The 27,783-nt window shown below is 40.3% G+C and overlaps 1 protein-coding gene across 1 annotated transcript in view; it reads right to left on the bottom strand.

The window, feature by feature from the left end:
* The window catches only part of vimr2 (vimentin-related 2), a 131,175-nt gene that overhangs the window by 63,695 nt on the left and 39,697 nt on the right, over positions 1-27,783 (bottom strand). The window contains exon 11 of the mRNA XM_085173626.1: positions 12,364-12,447. The gene's annotated coding sequence lies outside the window, so the exon portion shown is untranslated. The remainder of the gene's footprint in view (positions 1-12,363; positions 12,448-27,783) is intronic.

The raw sequence follows: 27,783 nt of genomic DNA on the forward strand, positions 1-27,783 counted from the left end.
TATGCAAATTCTCATGACCATTGATCAACAACCACTGACCAAAACCCACTGATCAAAGACCACTGATCAATGGCCATGAGTCCCATTCACAGAGAGTTGGGGAATCGCTGCAATCACAGCATTGTAAGATGGCGAAAGATGTACCCTTAGGCCCCCTCCTCGATTCAGAGATGGTCTTTCCCTTTTCACGTAAATGGCCTCCTTGACTCCGCGCTCAAACCAGCGTTCTTCCCTGTCCAGGATCATTGAAAGAGTGTCCACTGGCCTGAAGGTGTAAATAGACTGCAGAGTCCTGGCCTGACGAGGGAGCTCTTCTGTGTTGTGCCATCCCCTTCGCCAGAGGTTGTTTGGTTTCCCCGATGTATAAATCCTGGCACTTAACAGCGTGCACTATGTTACTCTGTTTGTGTTGGGGGACCCGATCCTTGGGGTGGACCAATTTTTGGCGCAGCGTGTTTTGGGGTTTAAAAGCCACAGAGACCCGGTGTACATCTTTCGCCATCTTACAATGCTGTGATTGCAGCCATTCCCCAACTCTCTGTGAATGGTACTCATGGCCATTGATTAGTGGTCTTTGATCAGTGGGTTTTGGTCAGTGGTTGTTGATCAATGGTCATGAGAATTTGCATTTGAAAACGCTACGTCCAGATGAACAGAATCAACTTTTGGAGATTTATTTTCCTGGATGATTGAGAATGCATCAAGATATTTAAACATTGAAATATACAATTTATTACCCTTGAAAGAATGAATTTACTGCTCCCGTTCATTCAGCACGAGTCTGATGGGGTATTAGAAGATACTGTGGCACTGGCTATAGTGATCCATGAACAACTCAGTTCATTACCAGTCTGTGAAAATCATTCATAGGAACTTTGTGGAAGTCTCCCAAGAACTGCTGATGAACTTCTTGGTCACGTTTGGACCTACTACTGCAATAATCCCAAGGGACTGAACAATACTGTATTCATTCAGAGTACACTAGACTGGATGCTGCTAAACTGTTAGCTAACTTAGAGACTCAAGCCGCTGGATCACTGTATCTTGTTTTGTTTTTTGTTGTTGTTTATTTCATTTTTGAATGTTAACCATGCAGGTATTGAAAAATACCAGAACCAGGACAGCGGTATATGAACATTTTAAAATTTTCAAGTTTCAACAGTTCACAGTGTAATTAATGAATTAATCAAATCTGCTATTTTGATATTCAAAAGTACATATTGCCTTTAGTATTTAATAATCTTTTTAAAATGATTGATTTTAATATTTGTTGAATATTAACAATGAAGTGTGTTATTTGTGGAGGCCAAGAAAATATTTTTGAACTGAACAAATGTACTTAAGAGGTTTAATTTAGTCAATGCAATTGAGGCAATCGGTTGACTTTTTCAAGTTTTTAAAGTTGATGTTTGACCTTTGTTTAATTGTAAAGGATTACATAAGTGGACAATAAATATTACGTTTTGCTAAACTAAAAAAGTCACTCTGTTGTAGTCATTCCTTTTAAGTTATGTCATCTTATTTCCATGGGAGAAATGAGTGAAAACTTTAAGTTCTAGTTATTCAATATTAGTTTATTTAATTATTAAATATTTTACTTTTATTTTAGTCAAAAGGTCGAATGTAATCAAAATGTTGGAGTTCTGATAAGCTTCAACTTTTAAGTTACTTGACTTTAAAAAAAAAAGGCAATTGGTTACCTTAAAAAGTTCTGCTAACTTCTCGGTGCAGTACTGTGACAAACAGAGGCCATCAGATGTAAATAAATTCTGGAAATTTGCAGTTTTTACAGGTAAAATAATCACTAGCGCATGAATGCAGGTTGAATTGATCGTATTTTTAGATGAGTAACTCAAGAGAGTATTAAATACATTTGAGGGTTATCCATGCAACAGGATGCCAGAAATGTACACTTGGTACTGGAGATTTTTCTGGTAACTGATTTCAGATTTTCAGTTCAGAGGGAAAAAAAGTTAAACTGATCGCAAGCCTAAAGGTAAAAGAGTCAAAATAAAAGTGGTTAACCACTGTCTGTATAAATACTGGTATGTTTCACATAGTGAGCCACATTTTTGAATATTCAAACAGTTCTTTAAAAATGCAGCTGTGTGGCACTTCTACTACTACTAGTGCTAGAATAAACAGCCTTGACGGCTTACAGATTAATATGTACACGTCTGTTCATGCATTACTCTGGTAATATGTGCTTCTATGCCTGTCTGTTCTAACACCCTACATACAATAGCTCATATTTCATTTATTTAGTTAAATAGTAAATGAATTTTCAGCATCAAAGTATCACAGAACTGCATCAGTTTACAGGGAAGTCGGCTGTTTCTCTTTCAGCTAATGGGTGGGTACATTAATAAAATGCAAATAAATACAACAGCTTAAGCAACCAGCAACAGCAGCAGTTATTTCTAGTCAAGTAATTACACACATGCACTGTTGGCATTTAGTGAAAATATCATGAAGAGCTGTGCGGCGAGAGAACCCAGGTCTTTATATATAGAGAGGGAACTGATAAACGATGGGAAGCAGGTGATGAGCAAGACAGGGAAATCATTTAATCAAGTACTAAAACTAATGCAAGACACAAAAGAAAAGCAACCTGAAAAGACAAACCAGAAATAATCAAGACAAATGCCAAAGAACTGGAAAACACACTGAACAAGAAGACAGGGAAACACAGAACTACAATTAAAATCTCAAAATCACAGCACAAAGCGAGTCTGAATCTGAACCTCAACGCTCAGAAACAGCCATCTCGTCTACAGAACTGCTCACACTTTTTAAGTGTCTTAAGTCAGCTCAGTTACTTGTGTAAAAACCATCATGCTTGTTTGACAGCTATGAAGCCTTTCACTTCAGCTGAATCTTGTATAGAAATTTATTCTCTACAGTACGCCTTTGGAAATGTTAATCCACTCTTCATCCAGTGAGGAACACTTCATTGGTGACAGGTAGCCTTCCCAGAGTTTATAGAGCATGCTAAGCATGGAGAACATTAATGCATCACAGCTGCTGAGCATGCATGGAGAGTATGGATATGTGTAAATGCAATGAGATCAACGTGCATACACGTCATATCTACATGCAAGGGAGGCTCCTCCAGCTCTGAATTCTTGACAGTAAGAATTAAAAATTCAGGACATAGTGTCTCCAAACATTCAGATTCCTGGTTTGTTCTGTTTATACTTTTAGACGTGTTTTTACACACAATGCTTTTTCATCATAAATTTAATCCAAAAAACACTCCTTGGGGAGGCTATTTGATGAACTGCACTGGGCTTTGCTTGGGAGCCATTCTTCCTCCCCTAACTCCCACTGGGACCACTCAGGGAAGTGTCTGGTTAACGCATAGAGCTGACATGTCATGATAGACATGGGGTGCCCCACTGAGTCCCAATAGACTCCAAAAGACGCCCAAGGTTATGTCATCAAGCCTGGGTCAGCTGTATAATTGGGCTCGGGGTCACCAGGAGGATATGAAGCGTGACAATGAGGCTATAGAGTTACAGCTTGTGGCCGGGCAGTGAGGTCCAGCGCTGGTGGGGCATTACAGCGAGGCCAGACGTCCCTCTAAAGAGTTCAAGGTCTATGAATGAGAGTGGCTCCAGTGACGCTGCCTCAATGTGTGTCACTGCCTGCCAGCCACCAGTACACCGCTGGGACAGAGAGAGTGGGTGAAGGAGACACTGAGACTGCATGTTGGGATTTGTTGTGAGAAAAGCACAAAACTTTCAAAATGATGGGTGAGCCGCTGTGGATAATGAGTGTCAGACACAGTTCCAAACTTTCGTGAGGTTCCTCAAATTGTTGACAGCCTCTCCTCAGCTAGATAAAAAACACACTGGAAACGTGTAGCGCTCTGTGCCTTCTGTACCCCGATGTACAGTATGTATACCACAGAAACAGACTTTGCAAGTAACATCTGGATTGCTCTTGGCAGAGTCCCATCAACCTCTACCACATCATAAAAACCTTTATTGCAGTTGGCTCTCCCACAGTACCACCAACATAGCCCACAGAACCGCTGACAAACCCACACCCGTGGACATTACCCAGCTCTCTGCAGTCTCTCAACCACCTGGAATCCACAGACTCACATTATAGAGGCTGTGCAGACTGTGATTGCAAATTAAGCACATATGTAACAAACAGGTGTTGCAAAGTGTTTTGATTACTTTTATAAATGTTATTCTGTCGTTACGTAGCAATAACGCCATGATTCAAAGGGAGGTATGCCGTGTCTAAGCCAAGAGTTTTAGGGAGTGGTACTCCTCAAGCTGTTTAAAGCCACACAATGACAAAACTGTGAGAACTGTACTTCAAAATGATATTAAGAAGTAATATTAGAGTAGTAAAGCAGTATTTAAATAAACAGGACTTAATTAATGCCAGTTTGTGATAATCAACAACGCTACTGCATTAATAAAGTTAAAAAAAAGGTGCTTTTTCCCAAAGGAAAATCATCAATTCATTTCACAATTTTATTTATATATCGCCAAATCACAACAACAGTCACATCAAGGTGTTTTATAGTGTAAGTTAAAGCAACCCTACAATAATAGAGAGAAAACCCCAACATTTGGATGACACCCTATGAGCAAGCATTTGGCAACAGTGGGAAGGATAAACTCCCTTTTAACAGGAAGAAGCCTCTGGCAGAGCCAGGCTCAGGGAGGGACCGTCTGTCATGATTGGTTGGGGATGATGGGAGGAAGACAGGATAAGGACACACTGTGGATGAGACCCAAAGATTAACAATAAGTAATAATGAAATGCAGAGTGGTGTAAAAACACACAATGAGTGGAAAAAAAGGTGAGTGAAGAAGAAATGCAGTGAAGAAGTGCATCATGGGAACCCCCCAGCAGCCTAGGCATATTGCTCCATACCTAAAGGAGGATTCAGGGTCACCTGATCCAGCCCGAACTATATGTTTTGTTAAAAGGGACAGCGTTTTTTTAAACTATTTTTAAAGTACAATACATTTTTAATTATCGAAAAGCAAAAGTTACAGGAAAGTGCTTCTAAGGTAACACAGGCTCATTAACTTACGACAACTCCTGGACACTTTATTAAGTATACCGGTTTAACTGCTTATTAATGTAAATATCTAATTAGTCAGACACCCTATGTATGCAGGCATATAGACACAGTCAAGACAACCAGGTGTTCAAGTTCAAATTAAGCATCAGAAAGCTACACAACCATCTCTAATGTTTCCAGGGGATGTTCTTAAGTCATGTTGGTGTCAGAGACCAGAAGAGATGATAGGAAGGCAACAGATTTTGAAAAATAGAAGATTGGACAAACTTTGTCTGGTGTGACAAGTTTTGATTTCAGCTGCAACATGTGGATGTTATGGAGGATACCATGCCGTGTCATGAAGCTCAAATCATCTCAAACTGGTTTGTTGATCATGACAAGTTCACTGTACTCAAATGGCCTCAGTGTTTACCAAATTTCAATCCAATGTAGCACCTTTGGGATGTCATTCAATGAGGTGATTCCTATCATGTGGAGCTGACAAATCTACAACATGTCATCATGGAGCAAAATCTCTGTTGAATGTTTCCAGCACCTTGTTGAATTTACACCACAAATATTTGAGGTAGTTCTGAAGGCAAAAGAGGCCCAAACCACTACTAGCAATGTGTACCTAATAATGTGAAACGTGTTGAGTATTTATGTTGACCAACCTTGCCTGAAAAACCAGATAAAAGTCATGCTGCTCCACTACAGAAAGTCACCACGTAGCAAAAAAATGCCATTACAATTTCACAAAAAGTGTTAAATCATCAAATTATTGCATATCAAAGCTTCAAATAAATGTAATATAAAGTAATCACCACAGCTGAAAGTCTTCCCTTCAGCTACCATGCTATGTCAGCTAATGTTAGGACATTAAGACGATTAAGATATATGGCGTGCTCTTAAGTATAACCACGGGACTATTATTTACTGTCAGCTAGCATTAAATGTCTGCAAGTGCTCACTTGCTATCCAGCTATGTAAAGGACAGGAAAATGATGTGCTACCGGATGCAAGATCACTTATCAGCCAACACACATTACTCTGGGCGTCTGGCAAAAATAGCAAAAAGAAGTCGTGCTTTTTGTCAAAATATTAAGAACCTTTGATTGTAATGCTTGAAAGCTACGGACAGAGAGGCTCTTGTGACACGACACTGATTCAACAAAAACTAAGAGACAACTCTGTCACACAAATTAAGAACATTAAAATTGGGTTATGAAAGTGAAAAGAGAAAAGCCAGCGTGCCAGCTTATATTTTACATCTAAATTTGGTTTCAAAATACTTGAGAAGCTCAGCAAACTCCTGCAACCTCCAGTAAATTTTATCTCACACTTTTCTTGCTGTAAGGTGAGACAGCTCAGCACTACACCGCCACAAATAAGCCCGTTGTGTTGCACACTTGGGGTGGATGTAGCCAGGTAGAGCAGGTCATCCACTAATTGGAAGGTTGGTAGTTCAATCCCAATATATCCTTGAGTACGATACTAAACACTATAGTTTGAATGTTAGCTAGAAAGCAATTAAGCATAGAAACAGGTGGTTGTATGAATAGGCATGAATGGGTGAATGAGGCATGTTGTACGAGGCACTTTGAGCGTGTAGGTAGAGCAGAAAATGGGTACATACAAACCAGTCCATGATATAACCCTATATGCAGTGTTGGGAAGGTTACTTTTAAAATGTATTCCATTACAGATTACAAATTACATGCCTCAAAATGTATTCTGTAACGTATTCCGTTACGTTACTCAATGAGAGTAACGTATTCTGAATACTTTGGATTACTTAATATATTATCATGCTGTTTACAACTACATGAATGTACTATTGCTGTGATTTATTACTGTTACTGAAGGTCCGCGGCTCCGAACCGTAGTAAAGGACCTCTGGCTAATACGGTGGGTTCTGTGTCGGCTCGTAGCCAAAAACTAGCTTTACTTTGTTGTCTGGGTCAACTTTGCTAGCAGAGACAGAGAGAGGCGTTGAAAGGCTGCTCCAACGGAACTTATTGTTTGGGAGGAAAACACGAACACGGTGTACAGTCGAGTCTTAATAGCTTACTTACAGCTGGGCTCGTCAGGCTCTCTTCTTGGCTGCAGTGGTTATTATTATATTTACATGCTTCCAGCTCCCGTTTTTGCTCGATGACAGCTCGTACTTTTCCTTTTTCTCCCTCCCTCGCTCACAGACACATAACGGGTATGGCAGTCCATTCTCCCTGCAGCACGGACTACACTGCCCATGATGCTACATTCTTTAGAGCTATACCTGTAGCATTCTGCCTATTAGCTTAGCACAACAACAACAAAAAGGCCTCTCTCACCCAGGAAACACGCAGAGAGAGAGCGTCACCCTGTAACCATGGCAACCGTAACGCTGCCGCCTGGAACAACAGAACGTAGCTGTCAAACAAAACCCAAACAGTCCTGACCCGCCACAATATGAAACAGGGAAGTACCGCCGTGTAATCCATTCATTTCAACAAAGTAACTGTATTCTAAATACCACCTTTTTAAACGGTAACTGTAACGGAATACAGTTACTCATATTTTGTATTTTAAATACGTAACGGCGGTAGCTGTATTCCGTTACTCCCCAACACTGCCTATATGAAACATGTATATATATATTTCATAAACATGACGCCTTTCAAAAGGCCATAACTGGCTGGCCAGAAGTGGGGCTAACCCAAAACATACACAGGCCCAAACCCTGTGTATGTGGACCAAGAGAAAGTGCATGCATAAAACTGCTTTTACTTCTCAAGTGAACACACACAAAAACAACGCCTGGAGCCAGGTAAGAGGCAGGAACTCCAGGCCGCGTAATGCACCTCAGCTGTGTTGACACCAGCAGCTCTGCAGTGGCGACGGATCACTGGAGTGGTCATAAAAACAAAGCAAGCACAAACACAGGGCAAGGAGGCAGGCAGCTGGTAGAGCAACGCAAGACTGGGATGGAAGTGACAGAGAAAAAAGAATCGACTATGCGAGTTGCCAAGACTCGAATGGACACATGTTTGGGATTTTCTCTAATTTTGAACTTCCCCTGCTCTTTTAAAACCTCAACAAGGAAAACAAGATGTTGGAACGGTGTCGAGTGAATTTGCACCTTTCTCTTCACTTCAGTTCTTTGTCGATGAGCCAAGACTTCATTCCGGATTATTCTACATACACTGTTCAGATTAGACACATTATCTTTAGCTCATAAGCCAGAAACAAAGCAAGTGCACTGGCCCATAGGGTAATATAATGAGGGTCATAACTTTCCCATCATTAGAGCGTTACACTTTGATGACTGACAGTCTTTGGATTTAAAGCCTTTCTTCTAGTGTCCTGTTTGGGGGCCAAAAGGACATCTCCTGACCTTTCACAAATCTCCCTGATAGCTTTTCTTAATGGCGCTTACATGAACACAAAGGTGTCTGTGAAGCCATATAGATGCATTAGCGTACAAAGTGGTAAACACCTTAAAGGAATCTATGTGACCTGGCAAAGCTGCAAGAAGCTATTGTGTCGTGCTTTCATGTTAAAAGGACCCTGAAAGTTTTCAGTGAGCAGTGACTTTCTACAGGAAGGGTTCTCGTACCCTTTAAACTTCCTCGTGCCTTCCTGCAAGTTATAGCTCTAACAACAACGGCTTCAAACAAGAGTCAAAAGCATCCATTTGTCCTTGAAGTTTTTTTTGTTAGCAACCATTAAAAAGAAAACAAAAAAACAAAACAGATTACATACACGACTACACCCAGCGCGCTCAGTGTCAGGATGTGAGTAAGCAGATCGTACGGGTGTCACCCCAAAACAACATGTTTATCAGCTGTGCACATGGCACAGATTATCTAAAGACACATCCTGGGCTTTAAAGAGATCGTTGATGAGTTCCACGTCAGCACGCTCCTCTTCCCCTCTCACTCAACGCTGCTAAAGAAACAATTTGCTGCTGATCGGGGGATACATGCGGTGTTATTACCTTGTTAGGGGTAGTTAAGGGGCTGGGTCTCTGAAGGCTGAGAGGAAGGCATCGCTCTGCCTCATGGGCCACCATGTGACCACGGACGAGGCGTCGATGTTCCAAATCTCCTCACCACATGGACGCTCAAAGACCGACAGCATCTGGCACCTGACTGCTGATGTAGATGCTGAATGTCTTTGTTGGATTAAGCTGATAATATTTACGGAAGGATGGTTAATTGAGCATTAATAGCCACATTTAGCCAATGTTATGATTGTCTAACCACTAAGGAAACAGACGCACGTGTAACATCACACGTTAGCTATGACTCTCCCACACATTAAAGGACAAACCTGAGCCATAATACTGCAGTAGTTATACACTGTTTTGTGGCATGACCACGTTCAGAAACACACATTTTAGTAATCATGCACAATAAAAAAGGATTTATGATGAATTTTACTTAAAGTTCAGCACAATAGCACAATTATTAAACTCTGTGTTTGGTTAATTTTTGTTAAATCCAGATATATCCTGAATTTTTTCACTTCCTTTTATTTGATCTGGTTACCCCACCTGCAGGGACCTGCCCCACAGTGAGGGTATGTTGTGGCTGTCATTTATTGGCATAATCTGGGCACGCTTTATGGCTTAGGGTAGGACCACAGCAAACCAACTTGATTAACTTTATCCATTAAACACTTTTATATTGACACATGTGCATTCAAGCTGTTCTGGTGGGATGTGATGGCACCACATGATAGTTTTAGCTTGCAAACATGTCAGATTAGGTGATGATAGGGTCATAAAATCTTGCCTTTCCATGTCTGGGTGACACGATGGCTGGCAGAGCTCTCCGTGAACACTGAAAAATCACGAAAGGCTCAGAAACCTGACATCAAAGTGACATCTCACACTTTGCAGATTAAGCCATAATTAAGTTTATATCATGTAGTTTGAATCTAGCAAAACACACCTTGTGTGTGTTTCTACTTTTACGTCCTACAGAAGTGATTTTGTCCTCTAGGAGAATTTTGTCTTTAATTTCATTAGAATACACACTGCTAAAACATATTTAGCAGTGCGTGTTATATTTAAGAAGTTCCATATAATTGAAGCATTTCTTATTTCTTTAGTGATAACATATTAGCAGCTCTAATATAGCAGCACTATTTTACAGCTTTCTGTTGTTAAATAGAGCTGCAAAGACGCAGCTGTATTTAACTGTAAAAAACAGTGGAAGCGTCAAACCTTTTAGACACAAGCTAAACCATTAAGATAGCTCATGTGTGCAATTAGCTTTCTGTTATCATTAACCATTACTTGCACATGTAAAAACAGCCTGAAAGAGTCATTACAATGAAAGGACTTTAAAAATAAGGAAAACAAACAGGAACCAGACAAATGTTGTGAGTTAACGCCGTTTACATTCAACTGCTCAGCTGATATCCGTCCACTTATGTCCACTAATTATGTTAGCCTACATCATTCACTTCCCTTACTCGCTCTACTTGTGTGAAGAAATGAGAGCCCCCAGTCGTATGCCACACAGCCGCTCTCGCTCTGACAAACATAGTATGTGGTATTGTGAGTGGAAAGAGCTTCATTAAACCCGCAGCAGTGCAGGGTTAAACAACCTTTCAGGCAGAAAACCAGCCCTGCATTCTGTGCTTCTTGGGAGACAGCGCGCTGCTGGAGGTGATGTTTTTTTTTCTCCCACAATCAAACAACAGTTTTCACAATCAAACGTCTATTCTTTTAAATATTTGATTATACATGCAAATTTTAAATATTTGTCGACAGCCCTGAAAAGGGCACGGCGATTTTACTTGCTAAGCAACCCAAACTGCAATAAATCAGGAAACCGTGGTCACCGTGGTGACTGGATATCTAGCTCACTTTAAACAGCAAAAACAAAAATATAACTGATTGAAGCGGGAGCTCGGACTGAGCCATTCAAAGGGAAGACAATGATGTCGTGACACGCACTGACCTATAATTGCCAACAGCAGAAAGCTGAGGGGCAGTGATTGGTTAGCCCTTAGGGCCCTGCGGCCTTAGAGGATGAGAGCCATCATGCAATTGCAAAGGATCAGCAAATCACTGTCAGATGCCCGCTGGCTAGACCACTCCACCCCAAACCTATTTTTCCATCAGCATCAGAGGGTTTTATCGAAAACAATAAAAGCAAATGGTTACAGTAAAACGGAAAAATCCTTTGGGCATGTTTCAACAAAAAGCAAAGCGTTAGAAGAACAAAGAGGGTTTGATTTTATGCACAATATAGTCACTGGTGGAAATAAATACATGAAACGTAATAGGGCTAAAGAAATGTTAACTTCTGAGCTTCATTCATTCACAGATAAAGTGTGTTTGTACATGTCCGACGAATACATTGCTGTGGAGACAGAGTCATCAGTTAGCAAGAAAGTGTTTGGGTGGTGTCCAGGCATTTCTAATCTGCCAACACAGATTAGGTGAACTATTTAAACCATAATAGCAGATTTCCTTAAATCACTGCCAAAACTCCACACTTTAACAAGCTTTTGAAGATGCTCTAGAAAACTGTTCCCATTAGCCTGTCAGGGAGTTTCTGATGTCTTAATGCAGGTCAGCTCTCAGACCTGCAGCTGCACAGAGAGAGACAGACTGGGAGAAGAGGTAGGGGGGTGGTATAAACCCAGAATCAGCAGCTCTCCCTCTGCCTCCTCTCTTATCTGCTCACACAGCCAGCTGAGGAGCACACAGACACTCTCAGACACAGCCAAGCTTTCCTGGCATCCCCCCCCCCACTACAGAGAAATGAGTTTGTCCTCCAATCTACACCTCTGTGTGAAGCCCAGCAGACATCAAGCAGCAGCAGCAGCTATGAGCACATTTAATTGGCCAGCTGTCTGAGTGGTCAGAGCTACTAATTATTTGAGAAGACAGCAGTTTTTGACAGTCTCTCAAGCCATATAGGAGTAAACATTGTAAGAGTACATAAGAGTGCAAGCATGAGCCATATGCAGATATCAGAGAACTGTCCTTGCACCCTATATTCCCACAGGAGCAGATCTGCACTTTCACATTTCTCCTTCAGGAAGTTAATGGATTAAAAATTCAGCATATGGTAATACAAAGCCTGTGAGTCGGGCTCAGCTCACAGGCAATAGATGCAAACGAGTCTCCTGACTAAATGAAAGTGATGTCTTATCAACTAATTATCTCCCCTGAATTGTTTATCAAACACAAAGCCCAAAGACTTCTCCCTCCTTTGTTGCTCTGCTTATGTTAGATCTCTCAGTGAGTGCGGTAAGTGACATCTCTGCCTAACACTGCGTGCATGGCTGGTAAACACAGAGATCAGCAATATACAAAGCACACTGACCGTGGATGCCACAGGGAGTCACAGTGGAGATGAGTCAGGAGGGCCGCAGGGTGGAGAAAATGATGAAGGGCCAGGAGGTTAATGCTGAAAAGAGCACACATTGCTTTTATATGAGATGCACTTGATGGTGTTTGAATGCAGCTTTTGTGAGCTGCAGTATTTTTTGTACAGCAAAAATGAAACTGACGGTAAGAAAAATGAACTTAACAACCTCAGTGAGCAATTAAAGAGGAAAAAGAGAGCAGCCACACATTCTCTAAGAACTTATAAATCTCATTCTTAATGTGTAATCAAGAGTAAGAAAACAATAATAACTAAGGTCCTTAGGCTCTAATATGAATGAATATCAAGTCTTCATCCACTTGCATTGTGTTTAATTATGTATATTAGGAAAATGCACAATTGTTTTCTGAAACTAAGAGTAAGGCTGTAGAATTAATCACATTTATGGTTTCTAAAGATTATTAAGCCAAGATAAACATTACTGTTTTCTCCAATTAAAAATTAAAATGCAATTTAAGGCTTTACTTAAATGTGCATCGTGTAGCTAAAGTAGCTAACATTGCTAATAAGTAATAATCACTACTTTGACAGCTTTTATGGCCAGCTAACACAGTATGAGGCAGACAACAAAACACAAAGATAACAGTTGGTCACAGAAACACTTCACTAATGTAACAGTCAGCTCTGTTTTTGGTAGCTTGCGGAATTTGAACTCATCTGTTAGCTTCCACAGTTAGCAACTTATGCTAACTGTGGAAGCTAAGCTTTTTACACTTTTAAACACACCAATGTTATGTGGTAAGGTTCTTGTATAAAAGATATAAGAATGGCTTTACCCTATCATTTCATTACCTGCAATCTGCAAATATTTAAAGCAACCAAATACTCAAGCTTAAAACACATCATGCCAATACATAGCTGCTATACCACATCCTGGACTTGAACTATTTGTGAGTTGTGAGGGAGTGGAAAATTACAGATTACACTGTGCGCATTTGTCAGTCTATAGTGTGAACACAACCACTGTAGCTGAGTGGAAAACTGCATTACCTTTTAAAGAATAAATGCCTTCAGATCACTTCAAACTATGCTACACCTGTTCAAATGATCTTTAATGTAAATATTTGTCCAGCCAGTCACATGGCTGCAACTCTTTAGGACACTGAGACTACACTAGACTTGGTCAAGTTGACCTGCTGAAGTTCAAACTGAGCATTTGATTGGAGCAGAAGACTAATTTAAGTGACTTTGGAGATGGTATGGCTGTTGGTGCCAGATAAGCAGTGTTGGGAAGGTTACTTTTAAAATGTATTCCATTACAGAATACAGAATACATGTCTCAAAATGTATTCTGTAACGTATTCTGTTACGTTACTCAATGAGAGTAACGTATTCTGAATACTTTGGATTACTTAATATATTATCATGCTGTTTACAACTATATGAATGTACTATTGCTGTGATTTATTACTGTTACTGAAGGTCCGCGGCTCCGAACCGTAGTAAAGGGACCTCTGGCTAATAGGTGGGTTCTGTGTTGGGCTCGTAGCTGAAAACTAGCTTTACTTTGTTGTCTGGGTCAACTTTGCTAGCGAGAGACAGAGAGGCGTTGAAAGGCTGCTCCAACGAAAACACGAACACGGTGTACAGTCGAGTCTTAGTAGCTTACTTACAGCTGGGCTCGTCAGGCTCTCTTCTTGGCTGCAGTGGTTATTATTATATTTACATGCTTCCAGCTCCCGTTTTTGCTCGATGACAGCTCGTACTTTTCCTTTTTCTCCCTCCCTCGCTCACAGACACATAACGGGTATGGCAGTCCATTCTCCCTGCAGCACGGACTACACTGCCCATGATGCTACATTCTTTAGAGCTATACCGGTAGAATTCTGCCTATTAGCTTAGCACAACAACAAAAAGGCCTCTCTCACCCAGGAAACACGCAGAGAGAGAGAGTAACCATGGCAACCGTAACGCTGCCGCCTGGAACAACAGAACGTAGCTGTCAAACAAAACCCAAACAGTCCTGACCCGCCACAATATGAAACAGGGAAGTACCGCCGTGTAATCCATTTATTTCAACAAAGTAACTGTATTCTAAATACCACCTTTTTAAACGGTAACTGTAACGGAATACAGTTACTCATATTTTGTATTTTAAATACGTAACGGCGGTACATGTATTCCGTTACTCCCCAACACTGCAGATAAGTTGGTCTGAGTATTTAGAAACTGATGATTTACTGGGGCAGTGGAGGCCTATAGTTGGATAAGTCTCCGTTTCTACTGCGACATTTGCAGGGTAGAGTCTGAATTTGGCATAAATAGCATGAAAGCATGGATCTATCCTCCTTTGTATCAATGATTCAGCATGGTATTCAAGAAAGATTATTCTTTTCATCTGGACAAAGAATCAGCTTTCCTGGATTTCCTTACCTGGATGATTGAGCATGCATGAACGCGTTCAGTATGGCACTGATGGTGTAATAGTGTAGGGACTATTTTCTTGGCACACTTTGGCTCCCTCAGTAGCAACTGGGCATCATGAAAAACACTCCCATCATGGATGTTTAGCTGACCAATCTGCAAACTGTGTGATTCTATAATGTCGATATGGACTGAGGAATATTTCCAGCACTTTGTTGGGGTCCAACCAGGTACTAACAAGGTGCACCAGATAGTGTATTCTTAAACTGGTATCATATCAAAAACTAATGAGAATCATCTTCAACCACCAACTTTCAATAGCTGCATCACATGTATCAGCAAATAAATGATTTCACCATTTATGGTAAATTAGAGGTTTTCACCATGTAGTTTTTATTTGACAAAAAAGAAAAAATATACATATATTTTTTTAAAACACAGATCTGTTATTACCTAAGAAAAAAAGACATTTTTGCCTGCCATAAAAACACAAAACTCCTGTATGAATCTGCTGCTTCCAAATAACTCTTGAAATTAAAAATTGCCGCCTCCCGTTTACTCCCATGTACACAAAGCATGAACTCCCAGCCAGGAAATGTTCTTACTTTCCATGGAGAACATCTGCCTGTAAAAGGTAAACATTAGTGGCAAACCACATGGAGGAACCCAATGCCAACCAATCACATCTCAGAAAAACACTCCAGGCAAAGGCAATGAGCTCTGAGTGTACACACAGACTGATAAGGATGACATAGGATTAGAGATGATTTGACATGACTCAGGTCTCAGAAGGTCAGATGTGTGGGCGCCACACATGTTTAGAAAAACCACAAACAAGTTATATAATGTTTTAGGATTTAGGATTACTCCTTGATCTCATAATATACCAGCATTTAAACAGTTTCATTGATAAAATGGAAAACAAACTATCGATTAGATTTTGACGACTAAAGGAACAGACTCGCCTTGTGGTTGAGGAGAGCTCATCAACACAGGACTGTCTCTTCAACAGCTCCTCCATATATGTAAACATGACCCCAGTTAGAATAACAACTGCCTGAAAATTTTAAAGGTAATCTCATCTCTGGGGGAACTCTATAAGACCAGACTGAGTATGTGTGCGGCAAACACACGGCTTAACAGAGGCAGAGAGAGAAATTCAGTGACAGATTCTCTTCTTTGGTTTGAAGATAAATCATTGGTCTGTGCGGCTCGGCGGACTGGAGGCTTGCACCATGTGTTCCTGTCATCACAGGGTCAAAACCAGCTCACGACCTCTGCTAGACATCATCTGTTTCCTTCCCAAATTTCCTGTCATGTTCCGCAGCGGACTATCTAGTGAGGCAGAGGTTTCCTTATGGGGTGATAGTGATGCCTTACTCTCATTCTAATATTGCTCCTGATGTTGGCGTACCTTTAAAAGAAGACATCTGCTATTAATCATTTCTGTGCTGCATGAAAAACCACAGGAACACGACGCTGAAAAATTATCAAGCACAGTAACCCGTCACACAAAAAAAGATTAATTTCAGTCATTGCGTCTGTTTAATTCCATTCTGCATGAGTTGGCTGTTTTTATATCAGTGTGTACATTACGCAGCACTTGTCATACTGTCAGTGGACTGACAGCATGAAATGGAAATAATCCCTGAAAAACAAGTCAGTTTACAAACTTTATTGTCACATTTATGTCTTGTTATTCAGGAAATTGCTGTTCTGTGACAGTAGCAGTGCAACCCTTCACGAAAGCTAAGAAAGAGTGAACAAAGCAAAATTCTTTTTATCATCAGCTACGCAACTGTGATAAAGGGCAACATTTTCTTTCTAGTCTTGCATTTCTGTACTGGACACAAGTGATGGGAAGCTTGCTGGCTCGGATGTTAAGCGCCCAGTCACACAGGCCTAGAGGGCAGAAACCACTGGCTGCTACTGGAGGTTTCAGGCAGTCGCTGTGAAATCCATTAGCCCAGTCATCGAAGCGTAGACACCATTCAGTGACTCCTTGGAAACCTTGGTCACTTTCAAAAAATGTGTATTCCCCAACCAGTTGGCAAGTGGTTACCTGGAGTTGCTTCATGAAATTGGTTACAAAGAGGTATCTGTGCTGCACTGAAAACCATCCATAGCACAACAGTCATAGTTTAAATGGAAGATGCTGACTTGCCTGCAAACACTCACCAACTACCCACCAAGCAGTAGTGAAACTGTGAAAAGTGCAACACAAAGGGAGACTTTTCAAATGCGTTAGTTGCAGCGGTACGGCACAACTGTGAAGGTGAATGTTCTCCGTTTCCAGTTTGCATCAAACTTGGCAAGTAGTTAAAGAGAGTTTGCAGACAAACTGGCTTTTTCCATGCAATCTCCTGAATCTCAATATAATCACAAGGAGATGACTATTGCTACCAACCAGTCAAGGAATACACATTTCTTTTAGGGCCATTATTTGTTTGGAAGACGCACAACAAACAACAACAGGTCAGACTTTAACCCAGGCTGCAGCATTTCATTTGTTATACAATCAACGTCAAATGAGCTAAACTGGTACCCTGGCAAGCAATACACATTTCATCCTAGCAACTAGGAGAAAAAGATAACCACAGAGAAGGTTCGTGGATGTAGTGAAGGAAGACATGCAGAAGGTTGATGTAACAGAGGAGGGTGTTGGGATATGGTGAGATGGAGGCAGATGATCCACTGTGGCAATTTCTATAGACTGGAGCCAAAAGAGGAAGAAGAAAAAGCGGTTCACCAACCAGCCTCTAGGCCTGTGTGGCTGAGAGCTAACATGCTGACGATGCTAATGCTAACATATTCAGATATTAAGCATGTTCCTAAGTTTCATGTAGCTTAAATGGCATGGTCCGTCCTGTACTCCGGCGCTGACCCACCTTTCTTTCACTCTTTCTCTTAGTCTCTCCCCCCTCTCTCTCTCATTTCCTGTGTATGCTATCTGTGGTAGTAACATCCAGGCTCTTGGTTATCTCAGTCATTCCCTGAGATAACTTACCTCGTCTGTATTGCAGATTACTCCACTGTCAGCCAGTGTCTCGCTGCCTCTTCTGCCTTTGCAAAACCTGCCCAGACTCCCCATCTGCACAATATCTGTTGTCTCTTAATAAATCCTTAAACTTTGTTTGCTTGTTTTTATGTAATGCATTTGGTCCGGTGCTTTAAAGGATAAATTTGACGTGTGGTAGAAACATCAGCAACTTATTATTACATGCATCAGTTTGCTGGTTGCATGGTTATGACCTTTAACCTTCACATTTTATCCACTGGGTACCACTTTAGTGTTGCTTTTCAGTTTGCAGAAATCACTCAGTGATACTTAAAAACTAGGGGTGCAACGATACACAAAATTCACGGTTCGGTTCGGTTCGATACTTTGGTGTCACGGTTCGATATTTTTTCGATACAAAAAAAATGTTCATGCCTTTTTATTAATTTGTCATTTATTAAATTTTCACGGCACATTCTGCACCACATCTCTGTGCGTTCATCATTTGTTTGAAGCCAGCTCACCTCCTGCAACCACTTTTCAGAGAATACGCGCTTCTTTTGTGGTTCGGACTCCTTCTGACATTTCTTTGGAGGTGGAGGAACATCACAGTAACTGCTTAAAGGAGCTTCTTCGACATCTTTAAGAGTTCTAAACAAATGTCTGTCCTCCTGAAAATCTTATGTACGCAAACACGCGTTGCAACTTCTTATCTTGTGCGGGTTTTTATTTTGACAGCGAATGCGCACCTGCGGACCACTTATGTGCAGCCCTGGTTATTTAGCTCGTCATATTGCAGCCACAGAAATTCTTTTGTCCATGAAACCATAAAGCTGCACTTTCTTTTTTCCTTATAGTCTGATTTGTCATAACCTTTCTGTTTTGTGGTAAGCTTTTCTTTGGCTGTCACTTCTTCACGCTGACCTGTCTTATTTGGCTCAGCAGAACTAAAATATATATCCTGCTGCTTTTACACACGCACTAACATAACGCTCAGCGATTCTCTGCGCGATCAACCTCTCACATGTTTAAGCTGCGGGAGATTTCACTTGTCATGTTTGCATAGTAAGCTAACGATTGATAAGACGATGTCAGAGGAATTGGTGCGCAAATTATCATCACTCACCAATCAGTACTGTCGCTCTCTATACACAGTTCACGCGATTGCAAAGTGAAAGCAAAAAACAAGCGCAAATTCAAACGCGATTTCAGTATGTCACATATTGACAGTGGCCGATGCCAATGACATAATTACCCAGCTACATTTCCAAAAGAATGCAAAAGCATTGACATATATTTTTCCTTCCTAGGATAGGCCGACGGGCAGGGCAGAGATAGATTTTGGTAGCCCGACTGGAAAAAAGCCCCGTCGGGCTAGCGATTTTGCGAGCCCTGTATCTGATTGAGGAATCACTCATCTTTGGAAAAGAGAGTTTATTATGGAGAAATGTCTCTTTCCAAAATAAAAGCTATACTATACGCTTCTTCTGGGCTATATTCTCAGCAGCATATTAAACATATCAGGTCCCCATAAGGAGAATCGTGTGCTAACGGCTGTCTAAATGACTCGGGTAAAGTTTGTAGCATGCTGCTTGTTGTTTTTCTCTGCTTCCACTTGTCTTTGCACTAGGATGATGTCGGAGTAAATGTGCAGTCATATTGGTTGTGTTCCCACTAGTGCTGTCAGCGTAAATCTGAAATGACATTAACGTCACAACACGGCAAATCTCCGTTAACGAGCTACCGCGGATCACCTCATGAGTGGGGCTGGAAGACGTCAACACATTAACGAGCTAACTGCGCTAACACACTAGTTCCCACCAATTGAGCATTGCTGGCACATCCAACATACTGTTTTACTTTTGTCCATGACAGGCTTACCTTCAGGGTCATACATCACATGAAAACCAAAATAGTTCCAAACGCCAGATCTGAATGAGGGTGGGGGAGGTTCAATTTGCCATGTTGCAACTAGCCTAGCTTCTGTCTCGCTAGCTTGCCCTGCGCTCAGTGAATCTGTGTTCGACTACTCCGCCTAGGCTGCACTGTCGAGCGCAGATCCACTGAGCGCTCAACACAGACAGCATCATCAGAAGGAAAGTTGATAAAATAAATTAAAAATGTTGTATCGTTCGATACATATGCGTACCGAACCGAAAGCACTGTATCGAACGGTTCGATATCGATACGAGTATCGTTGCACCCCTATTAAAAACCTAAGGGACAAGTAGTGAGCTGGTGTCCCGTGAGACTAGTTGTGCTCAGGATAGAGATCTAACCCTAGAGCTGTGATAGGTTTGCCTTATAATGTATGATTAACAATATTTGTGTTGCCTCACAGCAACAGAAAATAAAAGCTAAAACAATAAAAATAGTGAACATATAAGGAAATTCCTGTCTTCTGGTTGGACATCCTTATTCCTCTTCATGCAAGAATCGTCAAAACCAGTAAGATTCATCTTATTGTACCGTTACAGCTATCATAGTGATGGAATTAACTCCCATTCAAACTTTACTTTTTAGTCTAATAGATATTTAAAAACTAAATCTAATACAACATACTATATGCTTTAAAACAACTAAGTTGCAAGACAGTAACAAGGTAAGAAATTATACTTTTTGACTGATTTTGTCTTTTAAACGTTGGTTTTGTCAAAGAATCATCCATTCACTGTGGAAACATTTTAGGTCATTCTTCCTGGAACTCCTTTGGATTGATTTAATCGGTGGAGTCAAGTTGTTCCCACAATATTTCACTGGTACTGATACCATGTTGCCCACTCCAGTACACACAGCATCAACTGTGCTTCTTCCATACATAGCTCATCAATGCCGAGGACAAAATTCTCTGCATTTAAGAGGAAAATGACTCCAAACAACATCCACCCACAGGGTACTATATGAAACTGTCATAGTGTGCCTTGCCCTTGTCCTCAGTTATGAGCCTAGGTCTTACATAAGAAGAGATGTAGACACCACAGAAGAATGACCGTCGTTCTTGTGCTGTATATACATGAAAAAGGAGGGAACGCAGATGCCTATAGATCTGTAAAGCCATGTAATTGTGTTACATGTAGCCATGTTGAAAACCACAACTAAAATAAGGCAATAAGTTGCAATGCTAAACCTGAAGTTCTGCAAACAGGAAAAGCAAAAACATACAGTACAGATTAAGCATGACAAATGAGTAGTAGTTGGTTTGATATGCATTTCAGTGTATTTGTATTTGACCAGAGAGGGAAACCCATAAAAAAAATACACAAATAAGTAATCATACTGCTCTTTATCTCTACCAGTACAACTATAAATGATCTATCATGGCTATTAATAGACTAATTGGGGAGACAGAGCATCAGCCTGAGCCACTGACAGCAACAACAGGGGGAGGGTATCTGGTCTCAAGAACAGCAATAGTGCAAATTAATGCATTTTGGGTGAGCAATATGATTGATATTTTTCTGTTGTTGCTATATCTTGCAGTATCTCTTCAGATGTAGATGTTTCATTTTGTTGAAGTCTGATTTTAATTGCTTCCTGTCTACTAAAGGTGGAAGCCAACCCGGTGGATTTATCCCATATAAAGACCAGCTCCAGACTTTGAGGAAAGGGCTCTACAGAAAAATATTCTAGGCTATGTTAAGGGAGTAAACTGTGAAAATCCACCTTTGTCAATCGCCCAGCCCCACAGGGTTTTATCAGAGATTTCTCTTACTGAGTTGTGTACAAGGGTAAAGGGTAGATGTCTGCAGAGACAGTGGTTTGAACTCAGGACCAGAGTTCTGATATTAACACGTCAGCCTCGCTCAACCGCTGTCACTTCTTCTCCAGTTAAAATATATTTAGATCAATTTTTCAAACGGTGGCAATAACTCCAAACCACACACATTGTTGTGTTGCTTCTCTGTTGAGTCGGTGAAAATAATTTTGTGGTCACAGTTACTAGAAACTCACACTATAATGACCTCAGGCGCTGGCAGCTGTCCACGGGTCTTTCACTGCGTGCCAACAACACAACTCAAAAAGCAACAAAAGGCAAAAGAGACACAAACCGAACAAACCTCTGCTTCTTTGACACTCTCAGCATCTCCTGACAAACAGAGCAGCTCCGTGCTTGACCTGCATATCTGACAGGTTATTATCCCATTAGATGGGCTTCATTTACAGTCCAGACAATATAGGAAAGCTCAAGAGACAGCTGATGGTTACTTGGCTGAATGTTTTTGTGCCAACAGGCAATCGAAATTCTGTTTGCCATTAGAAATACACTTGATGCATTCAACAGACTGTTGTGTGATGTGTTTATCTGGGTAAAAAAGAACAAAAAAAACATACTTGAACTTAAATCATCAACTGATTACAAACTTTATGTGCATCAGTATCACTGTGAAACAAATACTAACAATAGATACCATAGGCATATATATTTTTAGGAGCAGAAATACTATAGAGTTTACAGTCCTGTATCTTAATTGCACTACTTACATAGTAAATGGGCATAAATCATAATCTCATAAATCATTTTTAAGCCATTGAAAATGAGGCCACAGCGTGCATTACCATCACCCGGAGGTCATTTAACTTTCAGTGTGAGCATAATGGTCTTCCTGCATTGAATGTTTAGGGACTCTGTCAGCACTAAGCTAATCGCTCCATCGTGTAATGCTTTATGTGAGGCATGAGGTGGGAATGTAAAACAAGGTGAAGAGCATGGATGTTTCTTGGATGCCGTGTATCAACAGATCCCTGTAATGTGTTTCGACATGGCTACAAGACGACGAAAACTCAGAGTTCTGAATGTTACATGAAGCTGGAAATGAGAAATGTATGTAGACGGCTTAATTCCAGGTCACATGCATCAGTTTCTGATCATTATAAATATATAAAGTTCAAAGGGAGTTGAGTCAGTTACAGGTCAAGGTATTCATAAATTTTCAATGGTTACTCCCTTAATAAGGCATTATGTATGTATGTGAGTATTTAGGTTAAATATTTTAAGGCACCAGCAATGAAAAATATCATTTAGACTGTTAAAATGTAACTCGTTGCCACAGGTAAAGCGTCTACTCCATCAATAAGCAAGCAGGAAAAGTAATTATACACATGAATAAGATACCAAAACATTCATCTGAAAGGGTCTCTGTGAGATGAAAGGTATAAATCGTGTGTGATAAGGGAGGATAATTAATATGAGCAACAACCCTGGACATTAAAAGGTTTCTTGTAATCCATTTAATGCAATTCCAAATCTGTTAAAACTGGGTGCATTAAAGTGGTGGTTCAGTTTTGATAAATGCCATTTGCCCCACGGTGCTCAAAGTACCAAAACAGAAGAAATATAAACTCAGCATCAGTGGCTTCTTTTTTTAAATGACCTACTCACTCAAGTAAAACAAGTGCGGTTATGAGAAGTTTCTTACAGGAACTTTGGTCTTTCTACTGAATTACATTCAAATGTATCTAACAAATGTATCACTGACTCAAGAAAGGGTGATTCTGCCTGTGATAAGAGGCTCATCTCACACACATGACAGCGAGAAAGTAAACATAAACCCTCAGATTAGCTCCTCTATTATCTAGTCACATACTTCCTTTAGTACGCTGACGTAATACAGATGTATGTCTATTATATTCAAAAGAAGGCAAACATTTCTACAATCAAACTAAAAACTAAAACTTTGCAACTCACATCAAAACAGTCTAGTAGGATTAAAAAAAAGGCCTGAGATATATTATGTACTACCTTTTTTTCTGACAGAATCAGATGAGTGAACTGATACTGTCATATCTGTATGCAGACCGACTGCAACCAAATAAAAACAGACTGGCTCTGGCTAAAATGAAAACTAAAATGAAAAAATGCCAGGAATTAAACCAAATTTAATAAAATGTGAAAAGCTTTAGACAACGAGTTTTAGATTTACTTGAATGCATATTTCCTTACCTGTGGATAGAGCTAGATTAGCTATTTTCTAGTTTTTAGTCTTAATGATAAGAAGCAGCAGCTTCTGGGGATGAAAGAGGAAGCCAGTATAACTGTAGTTCCTCCAGTGGCCACTTGAGGCTGGGTCCAAAAGTGAGTCAAAAATGTGGACTGTATTGAAGTTTTTCACATGACACCATGCACACTTTGCATGATGTCATGTCATTCCCAGCATATTGGGAATATACTTTTTACCTGTCCGACAGGTGGTTGGCTCTGACCAGCCTGTAGACCTGTGTGAGGCTTTGGAAATCATTTTTCCAATGACTGCCATTAACCTCCATCAAACACTTGCAACCATTTGGGAATACTTCTTTTTCCCTCATGAACAGTGGTTGCAGACCAGTCTCTAGGTACACTGTGACCATGATTGGCACAAGATCAGAATGGATCATTAATATCCATAATGGTTCAATTCAATTCAATTCAATTCAATTTTATTTATATAGCGCCAAATCACAACAAATGTCGCCTCAAGGCGCTTCATAGATACAGAGAAAAGCCCAACAATCATATGACCCCCTATGAGCAAGCACTTTGGCGACAGTGGGAAGGAAAAACTCCCTTTTAACAGGAAGAAACCTCCGGCAGAACCAGGCTCAGGGAGGGGCGGCCATCTGCTGCGACCGGTTGGGGTGAGAGAAGGAAGACAGGATAAAGACATGCTGTGGAAGAGAGACAGAGATTAATAACAGATACGATTCAATACAGAGAGGTCTGTTAATACATAGTGAGTGAGAAAGGTGACTGGAAAGGAAAAACTCAATGCATCATGGGAATCCCCCGGCAGCCTACATCTATTGCAGCATAACTAAGGGAGGATTCAGGGTCACCTGGTCCAGCCCTAACTATATGCTTTAGCAAAAAGGAAGGTTTTAAGCCTAATCTTAAAAGTAGAGATAGTGTCTGTCTCCTGAATCCAAACTGGAAGCTGGTTCCACAGAAGAGGGGCCTGAAAACTGAAGGCTCTCCCTCCCATTCTACTTTTAAATACTCTAGGAACAACAAGTAGGCCTGCAGAGCGGGAGCGAAGTGCTCTAATAGGGTGATATGGTACTACAAGGTCATTAAGATAAGATGGGGCCTGATTATTTAAGACCTTGTATGTGAGGAGCAGGATTTTGAATTCAATTCTGGATTTAACAGGAAGCCAATGAAGGGAAGCCAAAACAGGAGAAATATGCTCTCTCCTTCTAGTCCCTGTCAGTACTCTTGCTGCAGCATTTTGGATTAGCTGAAGGCTTTTCAGTGAGTTTTTGGACATCCTGATAATAATGAATTGCAGTAGTCTAGCCTGGAAGTAATAAATGCATGAACTAGTTTTTCAGCGTCACTCTGAGACAGGATATTTCTAATTTTAGAGATGTTGCGCAAATGGAAGAACGCAGTCTTACATATTTGTTTAATATGTGCGTTGAAGGACATATCCTGGTCAAAAATGACTCCAAGGTTCCTCACAGTGTTACTGGAGGCCAAGGTAATGCCATCCAGAGTAAGAATCTGGTTAGATACCATATTTCTAAGCTTTTCAGCGCCGAGTACAATGACCTCAGTTTTATCTGAGTTAAGAAGCAGAAAGTTAGTGGCCATCCAAGTCTTTATGTCTTTAAGACATTCCTGCAGTTTAACTAATTGGTGTGTGTTATCTGGCTTCATGGACAGATAGAGCTGGGTGTCATCTGCATAGCAGTGAAAATGTATGCTATGTCTTCTAATGATGCTGCCTAGGGGAAGCATGTATAATGTAAACAGAATTGGTCCTAGCACCGAACCCTGTGGAACTCCATAATTAACCTCAGTGTGTGAAGAGGACTCTCCATTTACATGCACAAATTGGAGTCTATTAGATAGATATGATACAAACCACTGCAGTGCAATACCTGTAATACCTACAGCATGTTCTAATCGCTCTAATAGAATATTATGGTCAACAATATCGAATGCTGCACTAAGGTCAAGAAGGACAAGCACAGAGATGAGTCCACTGTCAGAGGCCATAAGAAGATCATTTGTAACCTTCACTAAAGCTGTTTCTGTGCTGTGATGAACTCTGAAACCTGACTGAAACTCTTCAAATAAACCATTCCTCTGCAGATGATCTGTTAGCTGTTTGACAACTACTCTTTCAAGGATTTTTGATATGAAAGGAAGGTTGGAGATTGGCCTATAATTAGCTAAGACTGCTGGGTCTAGAGATGGCTTTTTGAGTAAAGGTTTAACTGCAGCCACCTTGAAGGCCTGTGGTACATAGCCGATTATTAGAGATAGGTTGATCATATATAAGATCGAAGAATTAATCAATGGCAGGACTTCTTTGAGCAGTTTTGTAGGAATGGGGTCTAAAAGACACGTTGATGGTTTGGAGGAAGTAATTATTGAAGTTAACTCAGAAAGATCAATTGGAAAAAAAGAGTCTAACTTAACATCAATGGAACTAAGAGTAGCTGTAGATAATATTAGATCTGTGGGATGATTATTGGTAATTTTTTCTCTAATGATAAAAATAATGGTTAGTGGGCACATGTTTGCAAAACCTAGATAAAAGAAGGAAAGGACATATTTGTGTCTGAGAAATTACAAAAAAAGAGTGGAAATAAAAAAAATTCCAAAACATTTACATCCCTAAAGAATTTAATTGGAAAATAGCCCCCGGACTTGACCTCAATAAACACTTTTGTGATGTGTATGAGTGACTAAAATGATAAGTCCATTTTCTTGAAGATTTGAGAAAGGAGGATTATCTGGGGTATGCTCATTAACTAATGACTTGTGACTGACAAATCATTAGCCAGCAAGTATGCAACTGCACAGTCAGATCCTCTATCACTCATCACATTTGATTGTAAAACACCAAAACGGTGACAGTAAAAAAGTTCATCTCAAGGCTTCAGAACCGAACTTTTAACCAAAGATTGATTCCCATCTTTTCCACTATCTGTAGTCAGTTACTCTGGGCTCTAGTGTTAATATTCCAACATTTACAGCATTAAAAAGCCTCCATAATAACTACACAAGGCCTGGGTTTTTTATAACAACTTATTGTTTTCAGTTTTTTGTATAGCTTAACGTTTGGAAGTGAATGCTAACTGGGAATAACTAATGTGGAATACTATCTAAGGTGACCAGATATCCCCCTTTGAGTAGGACTGTACAATTTATTTTTATTTCTTGTCCCCCTGACCCACACCTTGAGACACATTTTGACTGGTCATATGGCCATTTATTATATTTACTTCTAATCTTGTGTTGATCATGGAGTGTTAAAGGTTAAGTCACAAGCTTTGCAAATTTTGTTGAATGTGATGAAAACTACCACAAATAAAATGAAGCTGAGAACCAGAGTTTGTCTTTATCCTAAACGCTAAAATGACTAAAATATTCACATAGGCTAAAACAAAAAGTATGCCAATCCCTCCCGTAATACATTTAAATATAATATATTTGAATACCTCTCAGCATTCTTGATGTGTCCCACTCAAACAACATCTTTGCCCCACATTTGGTTTCTTGGGATCAGCCTAGCGCTAACAAAAATGTGTGTCCACACATTTTATGGTACCTGCATAGCATGCTTGCATTAGCTGATAACTTAGCGCTCCACCCTCTTGTCCAAATATGGCTCAGAAAGAACCAACGCAGTGCTGGCCAAAGTGCAGACACTAAATACAACTTAACAAACTAATAAGTGAGGTAAACAGTGGTTGTGTCAGTCTATGACTTCTGGCTGTAGTTTCAGATTAACCACACAGACAATACAGTTGCATCAATGTTCTCATCTGACTCTCTTTAAATAAGTGAACAAGCCCGCACTTGCTCCTTTAACAGCACATCATTTGCTCGCTCCTGCCATCAGATTTTGTAAATATCCACATCACACATGTCCAAAACTGAGCACAGCTCGCACTGCACTCTGCAAAATACGATATCTGATTGTCTCACCATAACTGCAGCTCTCTTGGCCCACTAACCACACATACACAGACACAATGAGAGTCTTATATATAATAAATTGCAG

The sequence above is a fragment of the Neolamprologus multifasciatus genome, chromosome 2, assembly GCF_963576455.1.
Source record: "Neolamprologus multifasciatus chromosome 2, fNeoMul1.2, whole genome shotgun sequence".
In the NCBI taxonomy this organism is placed as follows: Eukaryota; Metazoa; Chordata; class Actinopteri; order Cichliformes; family Cichlidae; genus Neolamprologus; species Neolamprologus multifasciatus.